The sequence below is a fragment of the Schistocerca piceifrons genome, chromosome 5 (genome assembly GCF_021461385.2).
Source record: "Schistocerca piceifrons isolate TAMUIC-IGC-003096 chromosome 5, iqSchPice1.1, whole genome shotgun sequence".
Lineage (NCBI taxonomy): Eukaryota > Metazoa > Arthropoda > Insecta > Orthoptera > Acrididae > Schistocerca > Schistocerca piceifrons.
The window spans coordinates 566,663,118-566,689,196 of NC_060142.1; the positions used below are offsets into that span (position 1 = coordinate 566,663,118).

Genomic DNA, 26,079 nt, shown 5'->3' on the forward strand with positions numbered 1-26,079 from the left:
GTGAACCCACGGGATCGGATTGCTGCAGATGTCACAGAGCTCGTGTGTGGTCTGGCATTGCGATGCTGCAGGAGACGCTCCTCCATGTGTGGACGAGCTTTTCCAATTCGAAGCTCAGTTACAGCACGCCGTTTATCACGCTAAGACTTAGCTACGTTATACACCACCTTGTTACACGCTACAATTCAGGTTGCAAATATGTAGACATGAAGAATAAAGATGTAGAATGTTAATAACGTTTTTTTATTTAAAAAAACTGCAAGACTTTTCACAAAATGGCTCTGAGCACTATGGGACTTAACATCTGTGGTCATCAGTCCCCTAGAACTTAGAACTACTTAAACCTAACTAACCTAAGGACATCACACACATCCATTCCCGAGGCAGGACTGAAGCGCCTAGAACCGCACGGCCACACAGGCCGGGAATTTCAGATAAACCAGGTGATTTATTCAAGAGGTTTTACAAACTGAGCAAGTCAATAACGCGTTGGTCCACCTCTGACCGATATCCAGGCAGTTATTCGGCTTGGCATTGATTGTTGCAGGTGTTTTATGTCCTCCTCAAGGATATCTTCCCAAATTCTGTCAAATTGGCGCGTTAGATCGCCAAGATACCGAGCTTTTTGGAGGGTTCTGTCCATAATGCTCCAAACGTTCTCAACTGGAGAGATTCGGTGACCTTGGTGGCCAAGGAACGGTTTGGGAAGCACGAAGACAACCAGCAGAAATCTCACTGTGTCCGGGGGAGGGGCATTATCTTGCTGAAATACAAGCCCAAGATGGCTTGTCACGAAGGGCGACAAAATGGGGCATAGAATATCGTCGACGTACCTCCGAGCCGTGAGGGTGCCGCAGATAACAAAGGGGTCTCGCTATGAAAAGAAATGGCACACCAGACCACGACTCCTGGTTGTCGGGCCGTATGACGGGCGATTGTCAGGTTCGAATCTCACCGCTGTCCGGGGCGTCTTCAGACACGTCTCCGCAGGTCATCGGGGCTCTGTTCGAAGCAGGATTCATCACTGAAGGGAATTATACTCCAGTATATGAGATTCAAGGCAGAGGGCGCGTCTGGAGATGTTCCGGACACAGGCGGGATGCGAACCCAACTGTATCCCGCATACGGCTCGACAACCAGGAGTGATGGTCTGAGGTGCCATTTTATTTCATACCAGAACCCTTCCGTTGTCATCCGGAACACCCTTGCAGCACAGAAGTATGTCAACGATACGCGCCGACTTGTTGCCCTTAGTCACAAGCTATCCTGGCCTTACGTTTCAGCAAGATAATGCCCGCCTGCTCACGCCGAGAGATCCTACTACTTGTCGTCGTGTTTGCCAAACACTACCATGGCCAATAAGTTCACCGGGTCTCTCCGCAGTTGAAAACGTGTGGGGCACTGTGCGCAGGGCCCTCATACCAGCTGTGGATATTGACGATCTAGCGCGTCAGTTGGACAGAATTTGGCACGAATCCGCCAGGAAGGAATCCGGCAACACTTATCAATCGGTGCCAAGCCGAATAAATGCTTGCACAAGGACCAGAGACGGAGCAAGGCGTCACTGACTTGCTCAATTTGTGAAGCTCTTTCTCTGGAATAAATCATCCAGTTCTTCTGAAACTGGAATCGCTTGTTTATCTGTACATCACATCTACCGATTTCCAATGAGAAACCTGTCTGAAGTCATTAGCGTAACAAACGTCAATAATATTTTGGTAACCAACTTCGAGTACAGGGTTATTTACAAGTACTGCTAGCCTTTCAAAAGACGGCTGCGTGAAAACTATAAGACATGCAGAAAATAGACACATCCAGTTCACTGAAGTAGTTTCTGCTGCTGCTGCTGCTGCTGCCGCTGCTACCGCCACCGCCCGAGAAGGCGACAATACGGAGTGGATGATTTATCCACATGTCTGACACGCCTGCCATAACGCCACAGCGCGATTTACGGACCGAAACTTGCAAAGATGTTCCAACCATTCATATGCAATATTTTCATTTTCGCCGAACCGGAACTGCCGGAGATCTTTAACACGAGATAATCTTGGTTAAATGCGACTCGCGCGGGGAAACCTCAGCGGAGGCCCGTTCGGCTTCACTGCGAGAAATAGAGCGCCAGATCTATAACTAACCTGTTTTTACGTATTCATCAAATTCTCTACTTATCTGTAAAATAACAAACAAAATTATGGATGTTACGGAAGGTGAGGAAATTACACTAACTCAGTATTGCAACCATTGACATTTTTTGTGCTTTAAAACAGCCTTACTATTAATAGTAAAAACTACTTCTTTTCAGTGATCACATGCCCTGTAAACCATGCGCTGCATCAACGATCTGCTTCCATCATCTTCCATCTCTCGCTGCCTATCTCCACCATGCGCGGATTTCTAATGCTGCGACGCCCTCCTCTCCGTCATCTTTCCACCGTGTGGGAGGACGGCCCAATGGTCTCGTTGCTCGGAGAGTGCCCTCAAATGCCTTCTTAGGAATTCTATTGGTTTCCATCCTAGCCACATGCCAGCCCATTGCAGTCTTTCACTTTTTAATTTCTGGACCATAGTGTGTTGCTTCATTAACTGATAAATTTCAGAGTTCTTTCGAACTCTCCATATGCCAATCTCCTACACAGGTCCCCAGATTTTTCTCCTCACTTTCCTTTCGAAAATATTCAGTTTTTCTCTTTCTTTCTTGGTAAGCGTCTAGCTTCCCGAACCATATAGTATTACTGCGCAGATGATGGCGTTATATACATGTTCATTTTAGTGGTGACTGACAAAGCTTTACCTTTGAGTGGGCTGCTTAGAGCGTACAGACATTTTGTCCTGAGGCTATGCTCTCATTAATATCCAGTATTACGATATTTTTACTGCTGAAGCGCGATCCACGGTATTTGAACTGATGAAATGTTCTGAATCTAGAATTGTGGTCAATTTCAAAGTGTGGGTTTAGGTTTATGACTCGACCTATTTCCATATATTCAGTTTCCTCTTGGTTTATCGAAAGTCCCATTTTGCGGGCACTTTGCCTGAGAGATTTTCACATGTCCTTCAGCTCTTCTTCTGTTTCACTGAGTAACACTACATCAGCTGCGTATGTCAGGAGTTTTACTTCACTGTGTTCGAAGAGAAGACAATTGTACACCGGTAATTTACTCTCTCCAACAACTTTCTCTAGTGCAAGGCTAAAGAGAACACACGAAAGAGCATCTCTTTCTCGTAAGCCTGTTTTGATAGGAAAGTCTTATTACGTTACTGTCGCACCTCGTATATGGATAGAAAAGAGGGCATAGAGTCGTTTTAATCGCTAATATAAGCTGAATACACCGGAGGAGGAAATTATGCGAATGACTGTTAGGTCAATGTAGATAACTTCTTTCCCTAATCGTGAGTAAGGAACAGGTGCTGTATTCGATTAAAGTTATTTACGGAAACGAAGGGAAATATAAATCAGGGTGGCTGACTGAAAAGGGAAAAGTACCGAACAGGAACGTAGTGTCCTAAACACTGCAGTTGCGTCAACTCCTAACTGATGTTAATTCAGATATTGCAAAAAGCTTTTACAACAGGTAATATTCAAATGTTCCACTCTTGAGAAAAACATAGGGTAACATGATAAGTAAAAGTGTATTCAGCACGTCGCATCTCCACTAGTAAGCCAAATGTATGATTAAAATCTATCAAAATCTTTACTGATCAACGATCCGGAAGCACTTACGATATTTCATTAAAGTTAATTACTAGGAATTTGGCCTATTTATGAAACTATTATTACTTGCAGATACTTTCTATGTCTTACGTACAGGAAGCCTAGTGGGTAAACATAACGTTCTGTTTTGTCTTGAACTTCCGTAAAACCGTAAGTAGTGAATTATTTGCATAGTCGTATGTACAATTACAGCCTCGCGACACAAAAAAGCAAATGTTTTATAGGGATAAAGAAAGCGTCTGATAAATGAATCATTTTCTTCTAAATCTTATTTTGGACTCGTGGTTTTCTAAAAACGTCATAAAAAACGTTCCCCACCTAGAAGCGTACCAATGAAAGCAACCTATCTCTTACTAGTCACAGTAACCTTTGACCTTTCGTGCCACTGCATCGAGCTACTCCATGAATACCTCTGCTGCAATCACAACTCAGTCTTAAATTTGCTGTTAACAGAGAGGAAAAAAAGAGAAAAAACGGCCACAAAAATAACTTATGTTTCTAAGAACCCTTATTACGACGACATATCGATTGTACTTCCAGCCCGATGAATTAATTCAAAAGATGCAGATTAAATGTATCAACCCAAATTGTTATCTAAGATACGATCGGTAAACGACTACATGCTGCAAAATTAAGAGAAGAATTAAAGTGTCACAAAATGTGGATTCATGACGTTGCCTCTACCGACCTTCTAAAGCTGCAGCTGTTCTTGGGACAACGAAACATGCGCTGTTTAATACTGCACACTAGTGGGAAGATCCAGCAAGGTTAACTGTTATTATTGCTTTTGACTGATGTAGGTGTAAGGAAGGGAAGTACAGAATAAAAGTATCACTACATGAATTTTTGTTCCCTACGATATTATGTTCGTTTTGCAATGTGTGTTATACACTAAAACTGACAGCACTTCTAAAACAATTTAAAAAACGGACAATTCTGTGGCAGTAAAGAAAGAGAAAAGGAAAGAAAACACGACTGGGGTTTCAGGCGGCCATCATAAACTGAACAGGAGAAAGAATTGCTGGGAGCAAGGCTAGGGAAATCGACGGAATTCTTTTCAAAGGAACCGTTGTGACATTTGCCTTTGAATTAGGAAAAACCATGGAGAACCTAAACCTGGATTGCTGGAGTGGGATTAGAATCCAGGTCAACCAAATGGGAGTCCGGTATCCTAATTTTTGTCACTAAACTGCAACGAGTCCATAACGAAAGATCTAGATCCTTCATTCTAAAACACTGATCACTGATGGTAAAATGTACTGGAAAAAGCGTTGGCATTCAAACTAAAAAATTTTTCTGTGTGTCACACAACTTTTCTCAACTTCCTAATACTTTATGCATTCACAGTTCTCTTCAAATATTAGTAAAAGCAAGCTAAGTATAACGAGACACACAGGGAGTCTAGCAATATTCACTTACAAGTTTAACAAAGAATTTAAGCATGTAATACTACGAAGTGAAATGATATGGGACGCTCAAGTAAAATCAATGATACGAAAGTCCAACATAAGAGTTGGATTCGTTGGGAGGGTTCTCGAAGACGCTAGCTCGAGCAATTGTAGAGTACTGCTCCTGCGTTTGGCGTTGTTATGAAGCAGATCTAACAACAAGAACAGCATGAATCCAGAACCGTGTTGCTAGGAACGTAACAGGTCAGCACACCTCAAACGGCAGTACAACGAAGCAGCTTAAATAACTTAAATGAATATAAAAATGGTTCAAATGGCTCTAAGCACTATGGGACTTAACATCTGATGTCATCAGCCCCCTAGACTTAGAACTACTTAAACCTAACTAACCTAAGGACATCACACACATCCATGCCCGAGGCAGGATTCGAACCTGCGACCGTAGCAGCAGCGCGGGAAGGAATATCTATGGAAGAAAGACGACTATGATGAATAAATGCAGAGGGCCGGTATTCGAGGAATACTGTTATACAGTTTTGTCGTCTCAGTCGTACAGCCTGTATAAGGACTATGGAAGCAAGATGAGGGGAAATATTGGCAGTCATTTTCCTCTCGATACACAAGCGCATGGAATAGTCCATAAAATAGCGGATACTAGTAATTTGTATAATGTTTTATGGAGCAAAAATTAGATATAAAATAAATTTTAGCCGAGAACTATAAAAACATAAATATTGACCAGTTTACGATTTACATAGTACTACTACTTAGTCGGCCAGAGTGGCCGAGCGGTTCTAGGCGCTACAGTCTGGAACCGCGCGACCGCTACGGTCGCAAGTTCGAATCCTGCCTCGGGCATGGATGTGTGTGATGTCCTTAGGTTAGTTAGGTTTAAGTAGTTCTAAGTTCTAGGGGACTGATGACCTCAGAAGTTAAGTCCCATAGTGCTCAGAGCCATTCGAACCATTTGAACTACTACTTAAATTACGAGGGCTACTCGAAAAGCAAGTCCCGATTGGTCGCGAAATGGAAACCACTGTGAAAATCCGATGACGCTTTGCACAGCTGTATTGAGCAGTGTCTCCAGTGCGCCCGTCGATCGCGTCAAGTCACTCTTTTGTCACGTCACTTTTTTTCCAGTTCTGAGCACACAGTGAGCACGTAAAGATTCCTGGAAAACAGTGTCTCCCGCCAAGTACGACGGACTGGTGAGAGACTCCGCCTGACATACCATAACTGTCGTGCGTTTCCTCCACCTTGACAATTCTCGGCCACACTCTGCAAGGGCAATGAGGATGCTCCTGGAGCGTTTTCGATGGGAAGTGTTATTTGCTCCCTCCGAGTTTCATCTCTGCTCACATGAACCGCTGAATATGAAGACAACATTCTGGCATACACAACAAGATATAGAACAGCGTAGAGAAGTGGCGAAAACCATTGGCGGCTGTCCTATGTCGACGGTATTGGAAAGTTGGTATAACGCAACGACAAAAGTTTGAGTCGGAGCTGGGAGTTGTATCTAACTTGCAAATAAAACATTTTTTATTTTTACAGTGGTTTCCATTTCACGGCCGATCGGAACTTACTTTCCGAATAGCCTTCGTTTTAAAATGCATATCTTAACACAAATTTAATACATGAGAAACGAAAAATTTTATTTAGGGGGTATCTTAGATTTTCTTTCTGACGATGCCGGTTGACACCCCGCGTAATTACACAAATCCGTCTAAATTCTTAGCTAATTGCAATAAAACCCTTTTCAGATGTCATCATTTTCTAGGGAATCCACAATAATCTCAGTTAGGTTTTTCCTTTCCCTTTGCTCTTTTTTCCAAAAATTTCACATGCTACTTTGTTAATTAGATGACATGATCATGTTAAAAAAACCGCCTCAGTAACTGAGATCGCTATTGCACGCCTGTGCGGTGGTGCTCGACTCGGAGGTAAGCCGGTTCGAATCCTGGTGATAGAAGTAATTTTCAGCGCCAGTATTTGGCCGGTAGGGGGAGGAGAGGTGGAGGCGTAAAGTTCTTGACCATACGTCAGTATCCTGGATTAAATTTCAAACCTCTCCGCAGTGTCTCATGAACTGAGGGCATGTCACACTGTTGATGGTGATTCATCCGTCAGGTGGGAACATTAAGATCGCCGGCCCCATTGGTACTATTCGAGAGGAACATCCTATGTGCAGTCACTGAGTTCCACTCTCTCCCTGCTTATATAACAATGTGACATCGCACTACACACGCACTAATTACAATTACTACACTCAACAGACACACTGTAACGTACAACTGTCATATTTTGCGAAAAAAAAGAAAAAACCTTTTCCAATTAGCGATCTCACATCCAACGACAAAATAAATAGTCGATGGAGAACGGACTCTCAGAGGTATTATTTTGCCAACAGCGAGGAAAAACAACACATCATCCTGAAGGAAAGAAAATCTCATCGTCAGGATGTTTAGCAAGAGAAGCAGTAGAGACCTGCAGTCCGGCACATTGCTGCAAGTTGGTATGTTCCCTGTTTGTGCTGCGGGCTCAACTTGTGCCAGACGGCCGACGAACTGCTTCAATGCGCTCGTAATGCTCCATAACGTGTCTCTTAGCATTATGTATGGCGACTAGACATATGTACATCACAACTCCGATATATATGTTTTGCACGAATTAGTTACGAAGCCTGTCAGCGGCGCAAAAAGCGTATCTGAAATGCAGTTGTGGTTTTTGTTATCATTTACATATTCAGCTGTAAAAACACAGAATGATCAAGATTAATTGTAAAGAGTACGCCTGGAAATCGTATACTCTCAAGTTCGAATCCCGGCCAGGCCTTGAAATTATTCAGTGTAGATAACACCTCTCAGTAACGTGAAGATGTGCTAGCAACGACACGCGGTTCATATTGCACATTGAGCTATAGGTCTCCTTTGCTCGGTAGGATTAACTGGGATAGGCTAGCAGCGACTTGCACGAAGCGGATGAACATCCGAATTATATGGCACGGAAAACACCCACTGTACTACATCTTTAACATAATGAGGGTAAACGTTTCACTGGACTGTTGGTAGTCTCGAAGACTTCAGTCACTTGAAACGAGGCAAAAACGATTCGTCGAAACACTACACGCTAGCAGTCAGCTACTGTTCTGCGTAGTTTTGCCCCTGAAGGGGTGCCAATTTACGTAACACTGTGAGCAATGGACTTCTGCAAGGTACCCGACTCCAAATGTCCATTATAGGTTATCCCCGTCGCAGCGTGCGCTGTTATATCGTTTGTGACTCATCTGTATTGACTAACAAAAGACTTCCTGTCGGGTCTGAAACCGCCTGTCACTGAAAACGCATGACACTCGTCTCCGGTCCCTGGCGGTTAAGATCTTTGGAACATCACTGTTCTTACGCCCTTTTAAATGGCTAGGAATGGCGGCACGCCATTTCTTGTAGCCGCATCGGACTGTCGCCGTTGATTCCAGAACAAATCATACGACTTTATTCAGGGTACTTCCAAACATACTGATCTCTGCCATTCTGTCATGTCTTTATGCCGAACCATCTTACTCCCCTGATTCAGAACAACCAACTCGTGTATACACTGAGGTGACAGAAATCATGGGATACCTTCTAATATCGTGTCGAACCTCCTTTTTCCCAGCGTAGAGCAGCAAATCGACATGGCATGGAATCAACAAATCGATGGAAGTCTCCTGCAGATACTGACATATGCTGCCTCTGTAGCCGTCCATAATAATTGCGAAAGCGTTGTTGCTGCACGATTTTGTGCACGAACTGACCCCTCCAATATGTTCAACGTTGTTAGGAAAGACGAAGTCCATGAGTGGCCGCAAATGGTTTCCAAGTAGCCGAACATAACTACACACATCAAAAAAAGTTTTGTATCGCCCCGGTTTCCAGAACTCCTGAAGATAGACGTTGACTGTGGACATTGTATCACAGACACAGTCTCTTTGACTGTTCAGAGATATCACTAAACCCGCCGTAAGATGTAAACAAGTATGCGTGAGCAGCGCCTATTAGCCGGAGGGGGTACGACATCCGATCAGTTCCAGTCATTCCACCAGGATGGAGGTACACGGCTCGTGTTGTCGGTAGTTCTACCTTGTCTAGACGGTCATTACCGCGGATCGATCGCGTCCGCATTGTTACTTTGTGCCAGGAAGTGCTCGCAACAAGGGAAGTGACCAGGCGTCTCCGAGTGAACCAAAGCGAAGTTGTTTGGACATGGAGGAGATACAGAGAGACAGGAACTGTCGATGATATGCCTCGCTCGGGCCGCCCAAGGTCTAATACAGCAGTGGATGACCGCTAACTAAGGATTATGGCTCGGAGGAACCCTGACAGCAATGCCACCATGTCGAAAATGCTTTTCGTGCAGCCACAGGACGTCATGTTACGACTCAAATTGTGCGCAATAGGCTGCATGATGCGTAGGTTCACTCCCGACGTCCATAGCGAGGTCCATCTTTGCAACCACGACAACGTGCAGCGGGGTACAGATGGGCTCAGCAAAATGGCGAATGGACCGCTCAGGAATGGCATGATGATCTCTTCACCGATGAGTGTCGCATATGCCTTCAACCTGACAATCGTCAGAGACATGTTTGGAGACAACCCGATCAGGCTGAACACCATAGTCACACTGTCCAGCCAGCGCAGCAAGATGGAGGTTCCCTGCTGTTTTGGAGTGGCATTATGTTGGGCCGACGTACGCCGCCAGTGTTCATGGAAGGTGCCGATCTGCGAGGCATTCGTCTTCATGGACGACAATTCGCGCTCCCATCGTGCACTTCTTATGAATGACTTCCTTCAGGATAACGGCATCGCTCGACTAGAGTGGCCAACATGTTCTCCAGATATGAGCCCTATCGAAAATGCCTGGGATAGATTGAAAAGGGCTGTTTATGGACGACGTGACCCACCAACCACTCTAAGTCATCAACGCCGAATCGCCGTTGAGGCGTGGGACAATCTGTACCAACAGTGCCTCGATGAGCTGCATTAACGCAGGAGGCCGTGCTACTGGGTATTAGAGGTACCGGTGTGTAAAGCAATCTGGATCACAACCTCTGAAGGTCCCGCTGTATGGTGGTACAACATGCAATGTGTGGTTTTCTTGAGCAATAAAATGGGCAGAAATGATGTTTGTGTTGATCTCTGTTCTAATTTTCTGAACAGGTTCCGGAACTGTCGGAACGGAGGTGATGCAAAACTTTTTTTTAATGTGTGTATTTCCAGCCAACGATCCGTTCAGCTGGCCCACAGGACCCAGTCTATGCCACGTAAACACATCCCACTCCATTACGGAGCCACCACCAGTTTGCACATTGTCTTGTTGACAACTTGGGTCCACGGTTTCGTGGGGTCTACGCCACACTAGAGGCCTCCATCAGCTGTTAGCAACTGAAGTAGGAATTCATCTGACCACGCCAAGGTTTTCCGGTCGTCTGGGTTCCAACCGATATGGTCACGAGTCCAGGAGAGGCGCTGCAGATTATGTCGTGTTGTTAGTAAAGACACTCGCGTCGGTCGTCTGCTGCCACAGCCGATTAGCGCCAAATTTCGCCGCACTACGCTACGGATACGTTCGTCGTACGTCCCACATTGATTAATGCCGTTATTTCGCTGAGTTCTGATCTTCTGTTAGCACTGGAAACTCTACGCAAATGCCAATGCTCTCGGTCGTTACGTGAAGGCCGTCGGCCACTGCGTTATCCGGGCTGAGAGGTAATATCCTGAGCACACTCTTGACACTGTGGAGCTCAGGATGTTGAATAGCCTCACGATTTCCGAAATGGAATGTCCCATGCGTCAACCTTCAATTACCATTTCGCGAACAAAGTTTGCTTGTTCCCGTCGTGGGACCTTAATGACGTCAGAAACCTTTTCACATAAATCGCCTGAACAAATTTACAGCTCCGCCGATTCACTGCCCTTCTATGCCTCGTGCGCGCGATACTATCGCCACCTGTATATGTGCATATCGCTATACCGTGACTTTTTTCACCTTACTGTACACACCAATTTTCTGCCACGACTTTCGTTATCGGTCATGGGGCACAGGACTACCTGGTACCTCCTCCACAACATTTACACTGCTCCTAAGCGACCGGTGGCTTTTAAAAGTAGTGGCAAATATTTCTTCCGATGAGTTTATCAGATAATTGATCATAACGGTGAGTAAACTGCATAGCGGAGAGCTTCAGGGGTGTAACATTACGAGTGAAATGGTTCGGTTGGATGACAACAGCAAGTACGGGCTCCATGGCACCTTCTCGTCGGGAGCTGCTACAGGCACGGAAGGCGGTGGTCGAGGCGAGCCCGGGAAGAGGCAGAGGGCGCAGTGGGCGCGGCGGCCGGCGCTGCGGCAGCCCCGCCTTCGCCGCTAAAAATACTGCGGCGCCGCCGGCTGCCAATAACACTAGCGGTGCGCCACCGCGCCACGCCGCTCCGCGCTCAATCACCTGCGGCCTCCCAGCCCGTGGCCGTTTGGCGCCCAACAACGGCTCCGCCCGCACTGGACGGCAACCGAAACGTTTCGCGCCCTCCAAACGGCGCCATACGGCGGCTGCCTGTACGCAACCGGCTGCGCTCCAACCCGCCGCTGTCTGCGCTTCGACTCACGTCTAATGCCATTTCCTATGGTTGCTGTAACGGTAACCACAGCTTACACATCTCTCGGGAGTCACATTTTTATATCATCGTCAGCAAGACAAGATGTCAATGACTCATCAGGCGATGAGATTTCTGCGTGTGATGGAAAAAAACGACCTGTTAAAACCGACACCGGCATTCTAGTTCTGAACAACCGTTTTCTTTATTTATTTGATCGAACTCAGTAAGAACAGGTGTTTTTTATTTTATTTTTTATTAATTTTTACTAATGACCAACCAAATATCAATTAAGCGTAGAGGCAGCGGTAAATTTTTGGTTTTCAAATAAACCTTTCTTAAAAATGAGTAACGTTTATTCTTAAAATTTACGTTGCTGTGAAATATTGCGTTACTGTAGAAAATAGCAAAAGCGATCAGTGCTTCTTAATAACAATGCCGACAGAAACGAGCAACAAACGCATGGCACAAGAACTGGTACAGCACTCATGAGACAATAATCTAATTGTTACTATGTGGCGTGCTTATACGTTTGCAGTTTGCAGGACCTGCCCTGTTTGTTCATACGGGAATTTCTCGCTGTCGTCATTGGATATGAGTTGTATAACAGAATGGCGGCATCCCTAGTCTGAAACCCGGTATCAATGAAGTACAACTTTCCATTTGCTTTAAAAGATTAGATACAGGAGGAGCTACAGCAAGCGTGCGACATCATATAAGGAGAAAACTTAAAACTTAACAATTCAATCACGGTTTACAGCAAAAACAAAAAATACCTGATCTGCTGCCTGTTCTACATAACACGCCTTTATCTGCCTCTAGCCCTTAGAAACGGACAAAATAACACGGAAAACATAGTTCTTCACCCTTTAGCAATGACTATTCGTAAATCCCAAATACAGAGATGATCCTCGATTGCAAAATGATTTTTGAGCAGGGTTTCAAAAAGTTAGAATCAGATGCATTACATTGGTGATGTTTTTGTAGTATTGAACCACTTATCACTTTTCGAGACCAGCAGCGTATGTTGGACAGACTACGTTTTCTTTTCTTTGCTTATTTAATTTAATGTTTTGATTCTATCTCGAAAGTGAGGGAGTCAAAATTTTTCAATCTCTTTTCCATTTCTTCGTTTACTACAGGACATCGTAGGTACAAAATACCGAAAATATATTATTTCAGAAACCGGGTGTCTTGAGTGGTTTTATGAGTCAGGTTAAATTGGCACAAAAAACCGAAAATCGAGAGTTTCAGCGATTACCGCCATCTACGGGTATCAGAAGTCACAATTGTTTAGCTTTCCGCAGGTACTGAATGATGCATGGACATAATTCACACTGGCGACCAATGTGGCCCAAAGATTTTCGGAAGCTTTACGATGGAAGCTTAGCGATCAACGTACGATCGACGTTGAGGTTAACTGAGGCTGAGCATGAGTACTTATTGCCCAAAGTGTAAGGAAGAAAACATGCCTTGGTGTTAAAAGACCCATCTTGCGATGCGCGCTAATCGTGTTCTACGGAAACCACTTATAACCCAAAATCAGGGGGTCAAACGAGGAATTAAATTCCGCTCCAGAAAATTTACAGATCCGTTTTACGCCTACTGTCGTTCCGATGTTCTTTTCATATAATTTATTGGCCTTTGGCGTTAACCATTTAGCCAGAGAAGTGAGTAATTACAGATTTGGTACACAATATCACTCATACAACATACATATTAGAAATTACATTAATTCCAGGTAAACTTCATGGTACAGTCTGTGCATTCAAGCACTCGACACAGTCCATACATCACAATTTCTTACGCTGGAACTCTGAGTATGGCTTATAACTGGATATCCGCTTCTTGCGGAAACTGGGCATCACCGACATAGTCCATTGTGGTCAACTGTGAAACAGATCCATCACAGATGTGAGGATGTCCTGCTCTGAGCATGGCATTAAGAAACTTGCGGTGTTGTTCGTCATAGCGCGAACATCCCAATCTCGCATTCTTGAGGTCTGCAATTTCAGTTGGATAGTCCGAACTTTCATCCTGCAAAGATGTCAAGGGTAACCAAGCCGGAAGCGCGTTACAGTAGTGTCTTTCCGATGTAGTCTTATCCTTGAACTCTGTCGAGTGCAGCTGCTCAATGTCGCCTCGGTTTTCACTTTGTCGCTGACTGCATGCCAAGGAGACTGGTTCAAATGGCTCTGAGCACTCTGGTACTTAACTGCTGTGGCATCAGTCCCCTAGAACTTAGAACTACTTAAACCTAACTAACCTAAGGACATCACACATCCATGCCCGAGGCAGGATTCGAACCTGCGACCGTATCGGCCGCGCGGTTCCAAACTGAAGCGCCGAGAACCGCTCGGCCACATTGGCCGGCTGCACCACAGGAAGTACCATTGAGGACACGTGGGGCATTGAGGGACCGTGTACAGCGTACTGCCAGATAAGACACATGGGAGGACCAAGAGAGTTTCCTGTAGAGCATGAGCCCCAGGAATTTCGTAGTTTCAACGAACGAAAGGGCAACAGGCCCAAGACGTAAAGATGGTGCGAGAAACCATTTGCGCCGCCAGAAATTCACACAAACCGTTTTGTGAGTGGAAAAACGAAAGCCATTGGTGATGCTCCATGAGTAAAGACGATCGAGGCATCGCTCAATGATAGAGGTCCGTGGTGAGTTGCAATAGATATCACAATCATCAACAAAAAGGGAGCCGGAGATGCCTGGTGTGAGACAGGCCATTACAGGGTTAATGGCGATAGCAAAAAAGGACGACGCTTAGGACATAACCCTGAGGCACACCGTTTTCCAACACAGGTGGAGTAGAAACACTATCCCGTCCACACGAAGAGATTTTTGTGTAATACCAGTGGCATATTGCACTACAGAAAATCTATAGTATGGAAAAAGACCAAACGCATATGATCATTAGTTTACTGTTTTGTTTCTCGGTAGTTTATAATAGCGCTTGGTTGATACATGTCATCTGGCGGCTTCTATTGCACCATCAGGTACCAATACTTGGCACTGTCACATAAAATTTCTAAAGCGTCTGACAGCAAATAACAAAGAGGAATGTCCACAAACAACTGCTTTCGGGAAATCATGCGCTGAAAACGTATCATCGAATGGAAAAATTACTTCTTGTAAGAGACAGTGGACATTTATAGCACTATGAGGTGTTTATTTAAACATTTTATTTGCTTCCTCTGTTAATTTTAATTCGTATTCGCATTTCATAGGAGAATAAATTAAATCTGGGAAGATAACTGCTAAGCACGCGTCTGAGCGTCCCTTTACACTGCAGAGATTTCAATGACTCGCACGTCCAGCCTACCAGTGCCACATTATTCAATGTTATTCCGAAAGCGGAAAAAGGAAAGCACGGACTCAGCTCGCACGGTGGAGAGGCGTATTTACCAACGCAAATTTAATCAAAGCGGCTGGTTCGGTGCGCTGGATATATAATTTCCAACGACGAATGTTATACTTTGCAGCGCCGTAATTTATTCGGCAAATTCAGACGGTGGCGCAAAGAGGACGTTTCGGGGATTTGCGAGCACGCGTGCCCCGCCGCAGTCCAGTCCGGCGGGGCTCGGCCGCGCTGCCTGCACCAGCCACGCCGCTTTCTGACAATATGAAGCCGTGGCGGCAGCGAGATGGTTCCCTGCTTAACAGATCCGTCACAATGGAGCAGTGGAATTGTTACTGATAGTAACCATTAAATCAGATTCACTGAGCTCGCACATGCGAACAACCCTGAATGCTTCACTCTGCACGAACAGGTTACAGTTACATTCTGAGAAAACAATCCACTTACACAAAAAACTAGTATCGACGTAACTGCCGCCTGCTTCACATCTCCTGTGCAGCAAGCTACGAAAATTTAAGTATTAACTATGTTTTTCTTACCTGTCACTCCTCTTTCCGTTTGTTTTTGCTTTTAAGAAGCTTTAATTTTCGAGTAAGAAGTGTCTAGTAACCATAGTTTAGTCAGCTATCAGCCGCCTTTAGTGAATTAGCAGTCTAGTTAAAAGTTGATTACTTAACTCTCTACAGTAAATTGTTGATTTCTTAGGATGGATAGGATGTGTGACTGCTGCGTACGGACGCAGGAGGAGCTGGCCACTGTTCGCGAACATCTGAACGTGCTGATGGCCACGGTCAGCCATCTTCAAGCTGCTGCCTCGGAGTGTAGTGGCAGAGGGGAGTCTGGTGCGTCGCATGGTACACCCCAGGTGTTACATGCTTCACCCACTGTCCCTGCTGTCGAGACATCTTCGCGAGTACCGGGCGCGGCTGGGCCATCCTCTCCCCAAGGGGAGTGGCGGGTTCAACGGCGTTCGCGGCGCACGAGGCGGAGGGACAATGTGAAGGCTGGCCGTGTGGCATTGCCCGCTCTGCCTGTGAGTGGACATGTGGCCGCTTCTTCAGCATGGTCTGAGCAGGCACACGGGGGGAGGGGTTTATTAGTAATTGGGAGCTCCAGTGTTAGGCGGGTGATGGAGCCCCTTAGGTAAATAGTGGAAAGGTCGGGGAAGAAGACCAGTGTTCACTCTGTCTGCTTGCCAGGGGGGGGGGGGGGGGATCTCATCCGAGATGTGGAGGAGGCCCTGCCGGCGGCGATAGAGAGCAATGGGTGCACCCGACTGCAAATAGTAGCTCATGTCGGCACCAATGACTCCTGCCGTCTGGGTTCAGAGGTCATCCTCAGTTCAAACAGGCGGCTGCGGAGTTAGTGAAGGCGGAAAGCCTCGCTCGCGGGGTAGAATCTGAGCTAACTATTTGTAGTGTCGTTCCCAGAACCGATCGCGGTCCTCTGGTTTGGAGCCGAGTGGAAGGCTTAAACCAGATGCTCAGACGATTCTGCGGAGATCTGGGGTGCAAATTTCTCGACCTCCGCTATCGGGTGAAGAAATGTAAGGTCCCCCTAAATAGGTCAGGCGTGCATTACACGCAGGAAGCGGCTACAAGGGTAGCGCAGTACGTGTGGAGTGCACAAGTGGGTTTTTTAGGTTAGAGAATTCCCTCCCTAGGCCCCACAAGACGCCTTCTGAGACAAGACAAGGCAGCAGTAGGCAAAACGCAGCAGCGAATGACAATGTTAATGTGGTAATAGTAAACTGCAGGAGCGTCTATAGGAAGGTCCCAGAACTGCTCTCATTAATAAACGGTTACACTGCCCACGTAGTACTAGGGACGGGAAGTTGGCAGAAACCAGATGTAAACAGTAATTAAATTCTAAATTCAGATTGGAATGTATACCGCAGAGACAAGCTGGACAGTGAAGGGGGAGGCGTGTTTATAGCGATAAAAAGTGCAGTACTATCGAAGGAAATTGACGGAGATCCGAAATCTGAAACAATTTGGGTGAAGGTCACGATTAAAGCAGGCTCAAACATGGTAACTGGATGTCTCTATAGGCCCCCTGGCTCAGCAGCTGTTATGGCAGAACACGTGAAGGAAAATTTCGAAAATATTTCGAGTAGATCGACCATGTTATAGTTTTGGGTGGAGAGTTTAATTTACCAGATACAGATTGGGAGACTCAAACGTTTATAACGGGTGGCAGGGACAAAGAATCCAGTGTCTGAAAACTACCTTGATCAGTTAAACAGAGAACCTACTCGTGGCGATAACATATTAGACCTTCTGTTGACAAACAGACCCGAACTATTTGAAACAGTTAACGCAGAAGACGGAATCAGCGATCATAAAGCGATTACAGCATCGGTGATTTCAGCCGTAAATAGAAATATTAAAAAAGGTAGGAAGATTTTTCTGTTTAGCAAAAGTGACAAAAAGCAGATTACAGAGTACCTGACGGCTCAACACAAAAGTTTTGTCTCAAGTACAGATAGTGTTGAGGATCAGTGGACAAAGTTCAAAACCATCGTACAATATGCATTAGATGAGTGTGTATGCCAAGAAAGATCGTAAGAGATGGAAAAGAGTCATCGTGGCACAACAACCGAGTTAGAAAACTGCTACGGAAGCAAAGAGAACTTCACAACAAACATAAACATAGTCAAAGCCTTGCAGACAAACAAAAATTACACGAAGCGAAATGTAGTCTGAGGAGGGCTATGAGAGAGGCGTTCAACGAATTCGAAAGTAAAGTTCTATGTACGGACGTGGCAGAAAATCCTAAGAAATCTTGGTCTTATGTCAAAGCGGTAGGTGTATCAAAACAAAATGTCCAGACACTATGTGACCAAAATGGTACTGAAACAAAGGATGACAGACTAATGGCCGAAATACCAAATGTGTTTTTCCAAAGCTGTTTCACAGAGGAAGAATGCACTTAGTTCCTTCTCTAGATTGTCGCACAGATGACAAAATGGTAGATATCGAATTAGATGACAGAGGGATAGAAAAACAACTAAAATCGCTCAAAAGAGGAAAGGCCGCTGGACCTGATGGGATACCAGTTCCATTTTACACAGAGTACGCGAAGGCACTTGCCCCCCTTCTTGCAGCGGTGTACCGTAGGTCTCTAGAAGAGCGTAGCGTCCCAAAAGATTGGGAAAGGGCACAGGTCATCCCCGTTTTCAAGAAGAGACGTCGAACAGATGTGCAGAAATGTAGACCTATATCTCTAATGTTGATCAGTTGTAGAATTTTGGAACACGTATTATGTTCGAGTATAATGACTTTTCTGGAGACTAGACATCTACTCTGTAGGAATAAGCATGAGTATCGAAAAAGATGATCGTATGAAACCCAGCTCGCGCTATTCGTCCACGAGACCCAGAGGGCCATAGACACGGATTCCCAGGTAGATACCGTGTTTCTTGACTTCCGCAAGGCGTTTGATACAGTTCCCCACAGTCGTTTAAAGAACAAAGTAAGAGCATATGGACTATCAGATCAATTGTGTGATTGGATTGAAGAGTTCCTAGATAACAGAACGCAGCATGTCATTCTCAATGGAGATAAGTCTTCCGAAGGAAGGGTTATTTCAGGTGTGCTGCAGGAGAGTGTCGTAGGACCGTTGCTATTCGCAATATACATAAATGACCTTGTGGATAACATCGGAAGTTCACTGAGGCTTTTTGCGGATGATGCTGTAGTATATCGAGAAGTCGTAACAATGGAAAACTGTACTGAAATGCAGGAAGATCTGCAACGAATTGACGCATGGTGCAGGGAATGGCAATTGAATATCAATGTAGACAAGTGTAATGTGCTGCGAATACATAGAAAGAAAGATCCTTCATCATTTAGCTACAATATAGCAGGTCAGCAACTGAAAGCAGTTAATTCCCTAAATTATCTGGGTAGGCATTAGGAGTGATTTAAAATGGAATGACCATATAAAATTAATCGTCGGTAAAGCAGTTGCCAGACTGAGATTCATCGGAAGAATCCTAAGGAAATGTAGTCCGAAAACAACAGTACACTTGTTCGCCTACTGCTTGAATACTGCTCACCGGTGTGGGATCCGTACCAGATAGGGTTGATAGAGAAGATCCAACGGAGAGAAGCGCGCTTCGTTACAGGATCATTTAGTAATCGCGAAAGCGTTACGGAGATGATAGATAAACTTCAGTGGAAGACGCTGCAAGAGAGACGATCAGTAGCTCGGTACGGGCTTTTGTTAAAGTTTCGAGAACATACCTTCACCGAGGAGTCAAGCAGTATATTGCTCCCTCCTACGTATATTTCGCGAAGAGACCATGAGGATAAAATCAGAGACATTAGAGCCCACACAGAGGCATACCGACAATCTTTCTTTCCACGAACAGTATGAGATTGGAATAGAAGGGAGAACCGATAGAGGTACTCAAGGTACACTCCGCCACACACCGTCAGGTGGCTTGCGGAGTATGGATATAGACGTAGAAATAGATCTTCTTTTAACAAACGTGTTACCAGTCGGGTACCTTTATTCTAACCATATTAACCATCCTATCACTATATATTTAATAAAACACGAAAGATAAAAAACTGCGCTGCTATCCCCATGACTTAAATCGTATAAATAATTAGCAGAAAGCTGTCGTCACCAAGGGGCTGCTTGAAACACCACGTTCCTTTACTAGGAACGGTTCATCAGAGGTGGTGCCTGTGCGCTTTCCTTTCATCTGCTAAATGACTCACGCCGTCATTTATAGAGGGACCAGGCATAACGTGCATTCACAACGGCAACGGATCTTGTCTTTTTCACATATAAAAATCATTGTCCAAACTGAAAGTGACATTCGAACACTATAACCCACCCGAAATCGGACTCGTCGTTCGGCTTTTTAAAATCTGACGCATCCTTCGAATCAAATACCAACCGAAATAAGCAACTAAAATCGACAGGACAAGCAGGTCTATCGTTTTCAAGAAATACTTTTATACATGGTGTTTCAACTGATAACCGCCTCTAGAAAACTTCGTAATCACTAAAAATTTACAAACCATTTTTCTAAATCGAACCGTTTTTATGTGCTATAGATCGTTAAGCAACTATAGAAATTGACTGAAATCTATGGTACTCGAAAGTTGGAGTAAAGCTGATAAGAAAAGAAAAGGGAACTAAATCTATTACGTGATTCTTGAAGGAAGTATATGGATGTCTAAAAGCCGAACACATGTATCTGCAATGGAATAAAAATACGAAACTTTTCATTTCTGTTTGGGGATTGATGGGAATTCCAGACGAATTTGCTATCGATGCACATTATTCTGCACTGTCACGAGACAGCGAGGCGCTATGTATTATTTTTCGAATCATTTACAGACTCTCAGCAAAGACACACAGAATCTCCGAGCATTATCATCTCTAAATGAAGAGTATTTATTCCAACCGTCGCTAGTGAAAAGTAGTGAGGAATGATAAGGGTTTAATATCGAATCGACGACGAAGTACAAGGTCGGATTTGGCAAATATAAGGCAGGAAATAGATCGTGGTCTTTCTAACGATCAATCACGTTCTTTCTGAAATGTACTTTAGGAAACCCCGTGGAAAACTTAATCTGGATCGTCAGGCTTGGTTGTGGAACCTCCTGCTCTCGAATGCAAACAAAATGTCTCATTCAATTGGTTATCATGCTCGATTCACTGTTATCGATGACTACTAGCTTCTCTTTCGTTCCGAGCTAACTTCTCTTTCGTTTCGAAGGATGTTCTGCTTTTCACAATTTCGGTAAATGATGTAGGTTCCATCTGAGTAGCAAAAAATTCAGTTTAGCAATAACCTCCGTAACTTGTCCAAAACAGGATATCAAATTAAAATTAATCGCAATGTTGCAACAAATGGCATCGCAGTAATTTTCATTGATCTGATCCCTTAAACACAGTCAGCGAAAGAAGGTCCTGAGGGCTGCCAGTGCTGTTGCCAGCTTTCAACGGCGAAGCGCAAATGGCTGCACGCGAAGACGGTTGTCAGCTCTGCAGAGAGCTGACATGACACCAAGGCACTTACAGTCCGAGATCAGCCACAACATATTGACCGCCTACCTAATAACCCGTATGTCCACATTTGGCACAGATAACAGCGGTGACACGTCACAGCATGCACTCAATGATCCCTTGGTAGATCGCTGGAGGGAACTGGTAGCACATCTACACCCACATGTCACCAAATTCACGTAAATTCCGAAGGGGGGGAGAGAGGATGGGACGGGGTGATGGGGGGGGGGGGGGGAGATGAGCCAGATGTGTTGTATCGGGTGAGTTGGAGAGCCAGAACATCAACTGGAACTCGCCACGGTGTTCCTCGAACCACTGCATCACTCTCCTGGTGACATGGCGCAGTATGTTGTTGAAAAATGCAAATGCCGAAGGGAAACATGATTGTCATGAAGGTGTGTACGTGGTCAACAACCAAAGTACGGTACTCCTTGGTCGTTATGGTGCCTTGTACGAGCTCTGATGGATCCATGGATGTCCACGTGAATCCTTCCCAGAACATAACGGAGCCGCTGCCAGCTTGTCTCCGCCCCGCAGTACAAGTGTCAAGGAACTGTTCCCCAGGAAGACGACGAACTCGCGACCTCCATCAGCTTGATGATGAAGGTATCGAGTTTCATCAGACCGTGCAACGCTCTGCCACTGCGCAGGCGTCCAATGCCTATGGTCACGTGCTCATTTCAGTCGTAGTTGCCAACGTCGTGGTGTTTTGGGTTGTCGGTTAAGGAGGCCTATCGTTAAGAGTGTTCGGTGTACTGTGTGTTCAGACACATTTGTACTCTGCCATCATTAAATGGTTCAAATGGCTCTGAGCACTATGCAACTTAACTTCTGAGGTCATCAGTCGCCTAGAACTTAGAACTAATTAAACCTAACTAACCTAAGGACATCACACACATCCATGCCCAAGGCAGGATTCGAACCTGCGACCGTAGCGGACGCTAGGTTCCGGACTGTAGCGCCTAGAACCGCACGGCCACTCCGGCCGTCCCCCTCATTAAAGTCTTATTTTAGTTCCGCCACAGTTCGCCGCCTGTCCTGTAGTACCACACTGCCCAGCCTACGACGCCTGGCATCTGTAATGTGAGGTGGCCGCTCAACTCCACGACGTCTGGACGTGGTTTCACCTTGGTTTCGCCCCGTCTTGAAGACGCTCATCACAGCACTACTCGAACACCCGACAAGTCGTGTAGTTTCCGAAACGCTCGTGCCGAGCCTCCGGGCTATCAAAATCTGCCCACTGTCCGACTCAGATAGATCGCGCGCTTTCCCCATTCTACACACGGACAACTCGCTCACTGATACTACATGTACCGTGCGTTGTCTAGATTAGCAGTCATCCCTTGCCAGGTAAAGCTGCTATCGCCTGGACGGGTTTATATTGATAGTAGGTCTGTGGCCATTATGTCCTGGCGGATCAGTGTACAGACGCGTACAAAATCGCGTTACGTGGCTGGTTGAGTTAGAAGGGCGAAGCAGCTGCTCCAAGGCCACAGCCACTGCTACGTAGCTTCCTTTGCCGAAGCTACTGTTACACATTAGACGCACGCTTATCCTTCCGCAATATCCACGTGCGCAATTTACAAAAATGATCACTTACTCGCTTCTCTTTCACTTACCCCACGGACATACAGAAAAGTCAACAGAATGTTCCACATAGCCAGTGGCAGAGAACTACTAACAAAACAAAAACTTTCTGAGATCCACGATATTCGACGCGTTTTACCGTAGAAGTGATATCTGCGCGAGCATTTTTAGTCTCTCAACATATCCTTGAACAAAATTTAAAATTCGCACCGGCAGTGTAAAACGCATACAGTTGAATCAGACTCCTAATAGAAGATATTCCGAAAATATCGGGTCATCAGATTTGAATGATCTGTCGTAAGTAACACGTTAGTGAAGAATGGCGGCAATACTGTTTTATTCATTCCCCAACACGTCGAATGCTGCACACACAGTGATGGATGTTTGACCGCGTGGCCTGGGCGTCCGGAGTGGTGAGAGGGGTGGCGGTGATGCTCTGTTGTGACCGCCGTGGCAGCCAACCTGTTGACCTAGAGACTTAAACTGTTTAGGATTACAACGATGGCAAAACACTATAACAAGTTACAAGCACTCATAAAAAAAGAGGGAATTACGTCGTACAATTCACTAGAATGAACAATTTACAAAACGTTCAGATGGCGATATACATTAGTTTGTACAGCGCGTTAATGTAGAAAATGAATACTTTCTCGGAACAAAAAATGAATACCGCTGCCTCGAGATTAATTTCACGCAGAAACGAATTACTCCCAAATAAAATCGTCCATTCAAAGAAATGGCAACACTATTAGAGTATTCAGTTCATTTTCTCATGAACTTCTTTCATCTGGCAAGATCATGGCCTTCAGCCAAACATCTTTAATGAGTTCATAAAATTCATGAGCAGTATATAATACTGATAAGATTTATTATCATCGTGTTAAACAATTTCATTACGTTCTTGTCGAAAGTGGGTGCTGACATCGAACAGGAACACATAACAACAGTACAAAAGCAATTAAGTGTGGAGAAGACATCGACTTCGTAAGATGGAAGGCCTTCTGGCCCTCCCACATATACCCCAGTCCATCTTCCATTATTATGTTTGATTCTGCATACATGCAAATTGCCTTTAATATGCCATGGACATACTTTGTTATGCCAATCAGTGATCAGATGCTCTGTAACAACATGTACGGGAAATAATTAGTATGAATGACGAATGTATTTTTTTTTTTTTAAATCGTTTCTCCTTCCACCTTGAGACCACTGTGGAGGACGTCCACGGCTCGCCTTCTGATGTTGGCAATAGGCGGCTAGCGGACGCCCCAGACACTGTGTTACGAGGGTGAACGTTGTTGTCCAAAGCGGCCTGATTTGAGAGAGAGAATGGTGGACAGACGCTGCAGCCTATGGCATTGTCTGCTGGGGCCTCGCGGACGGGCTGTGCGCCACGGCGGCGCCTCATGTAGAATATGTAATTATGAGAATTCGTTGATTTCCCACACCCGAAATCTTACCGCACAGACGCCTCGCGGGGGCTGCGATTGGAAGGCTGACTCTTATGTCAGCTCATGAATACTCCCGCCATGGAGATTGGCGGGAAAAGCTGTCATTGGTGGCTACGGTATTTGTTTAATAGCCATTATTGCCAGAAAAACAGTTGTTAGGCCGTGACTGGCTTCTCACTACCACAACGGAGCAGAAGCTCTGGCGGAGCCGTGGCGAGGAAAACACGACAGCGTCGTCCTGATCGTCGCAGGAGTCGGACGTTAGTTACTCTTTCGCACTTTATCGAAGAGTAGTTTGTTAGTCTTACCTGTCCGGTCACCCGGACAAATAGACTTTCGTGGTCGAGTTTGGAGCCATCTACCTCGGATGTCATCAGCCTCAACGCAGAGCGCCAGGCCATGACTCGCACCCCAGTCGTCTACACGCAAAACTTTGCTGTTTGCGGTAATACACGCTGCTCTGGCTAAGCGGGATCCGACAGTCGATTTTACGTCCCAACCTAGCACCCTTTTCTTCACAGCGGATGCACTTAGAACCACTTTCCTTTCGGTAGCAATAGTGCGGCAAAGTGTTCGATCACTGACACGTTACCTGCGATTACAATTAATTTACATCTAATTCCGACTCCAGTCGCATATAGGTCGCTCTCATCAGCTTGTTCAGATAGGTCCTCCACTGGATTTTCCCAGTGCCTCTATCGATTTTTGTCGGTAAAAAACTGTCATTAATTCACGGCGCTTATAAGTCTCGTGCAGCTCACTCATGTTTGTCTTTGAGTCAATAAAACTCATTGTAACACTCTAGTTCAGAATTTTTTCTGTGGAACTACAGAAATTCCCCTGCATTCCTACCAGTCATTATTTTGGAAGGGAAATAATAATCAGTCTCTTAATTACATTTATGTAATGTTCAGCGCTTCATGAAATGTTGCATTCGGGAAATTGATTCAGCATCTTTCCTTGCGCATAGTTAATGTGCACCATCATGAGTGTGGTACGTATCAGAGCTTCACTCTGGTCCTAATTTGCATGCCAGTTAGGGTCACCCACAACTTGTCCGTGGAACAACGAGAAATAACAGGGTGAGGTTGGCAGACGAAAATGAAAGAACAAAACACACAAGCCAGCGATGAGGAAAGTGAGCCGTGCTGCGGCTCGCGTTGGTGCTGTTTGTAGGTTTCCGCCCTCTGTTGGAGGCCAGACGGTATCGTTCAGTTGGTATGCTTGCGGTTCTCTGTTTTCTTCTCGTGTTGACTGGCGTCACTCGGTTTCGCAAGCGTTGCCTGTCCGCTAGTGGCAGCAGCGGCGGGTATCGATATGTAGTAACTATTGCCCTATCTTTGGGGCGACGTCGTTGTTTTGCCGGGTCGTGTGAGTGGCGAGTTCGGTTGGGGACTGAGGAGCAGCCAGGTCCGCGCAGTGCGCGAACACGCTGGGGCCGCTGGCGGCACGCATAGACTGCCGGATGGAAGGGCTGTGGTCACGAGGGTGAACGACATCGTCGTAAACCGGATCCAGAAAGCTTTAAGATGAGTGCATTTCAATCCAAGTAGAGAAACCTCCAACAGTGTGATATCCCGCGATTCTCCAAAGACTTGGGTTCGTGTTGTTGCTCGAAGTGTCGCCGAGGCGAAGAGCAGCGAGTGGAGTGCTTGGGGGGAGGCGGATCTGATTAGCTTTCCTCGACTTCTTATTACTATTTACTGCGTTCAACTTGTTACAATTTGTTAAGTTCAACCAGCGGTAATTTTTCTTGCCTGGTGGCCGCCAACGCCCCCGTTACCAGCCCTGGGGGTTAGTATATGTAACGGCAGTGTACGTTTCCTCGGCTTGCCACTGCTGTCCGGTAAGGCGTGTAGTTTTGACAGCTTTCTTGATCTTAGGCCGGTT

At 45.4% G+C, this 26,079-nt stretch overlaps 1 protein-coding gene across 1 annotated transcript in view; it reads right to left on the reverse strand.

The window, feature by feature from the left end:
• The window catches only part of LOC124799143 (E3 ubiquitin-protein ligase mib1-like), a 437,475-nt gene that overhangs the window by 125,244 nt on the left and 286,152 nt on the right, over positions 1-26,079 (reverse strand). The window lies entirely within an intron of this gene.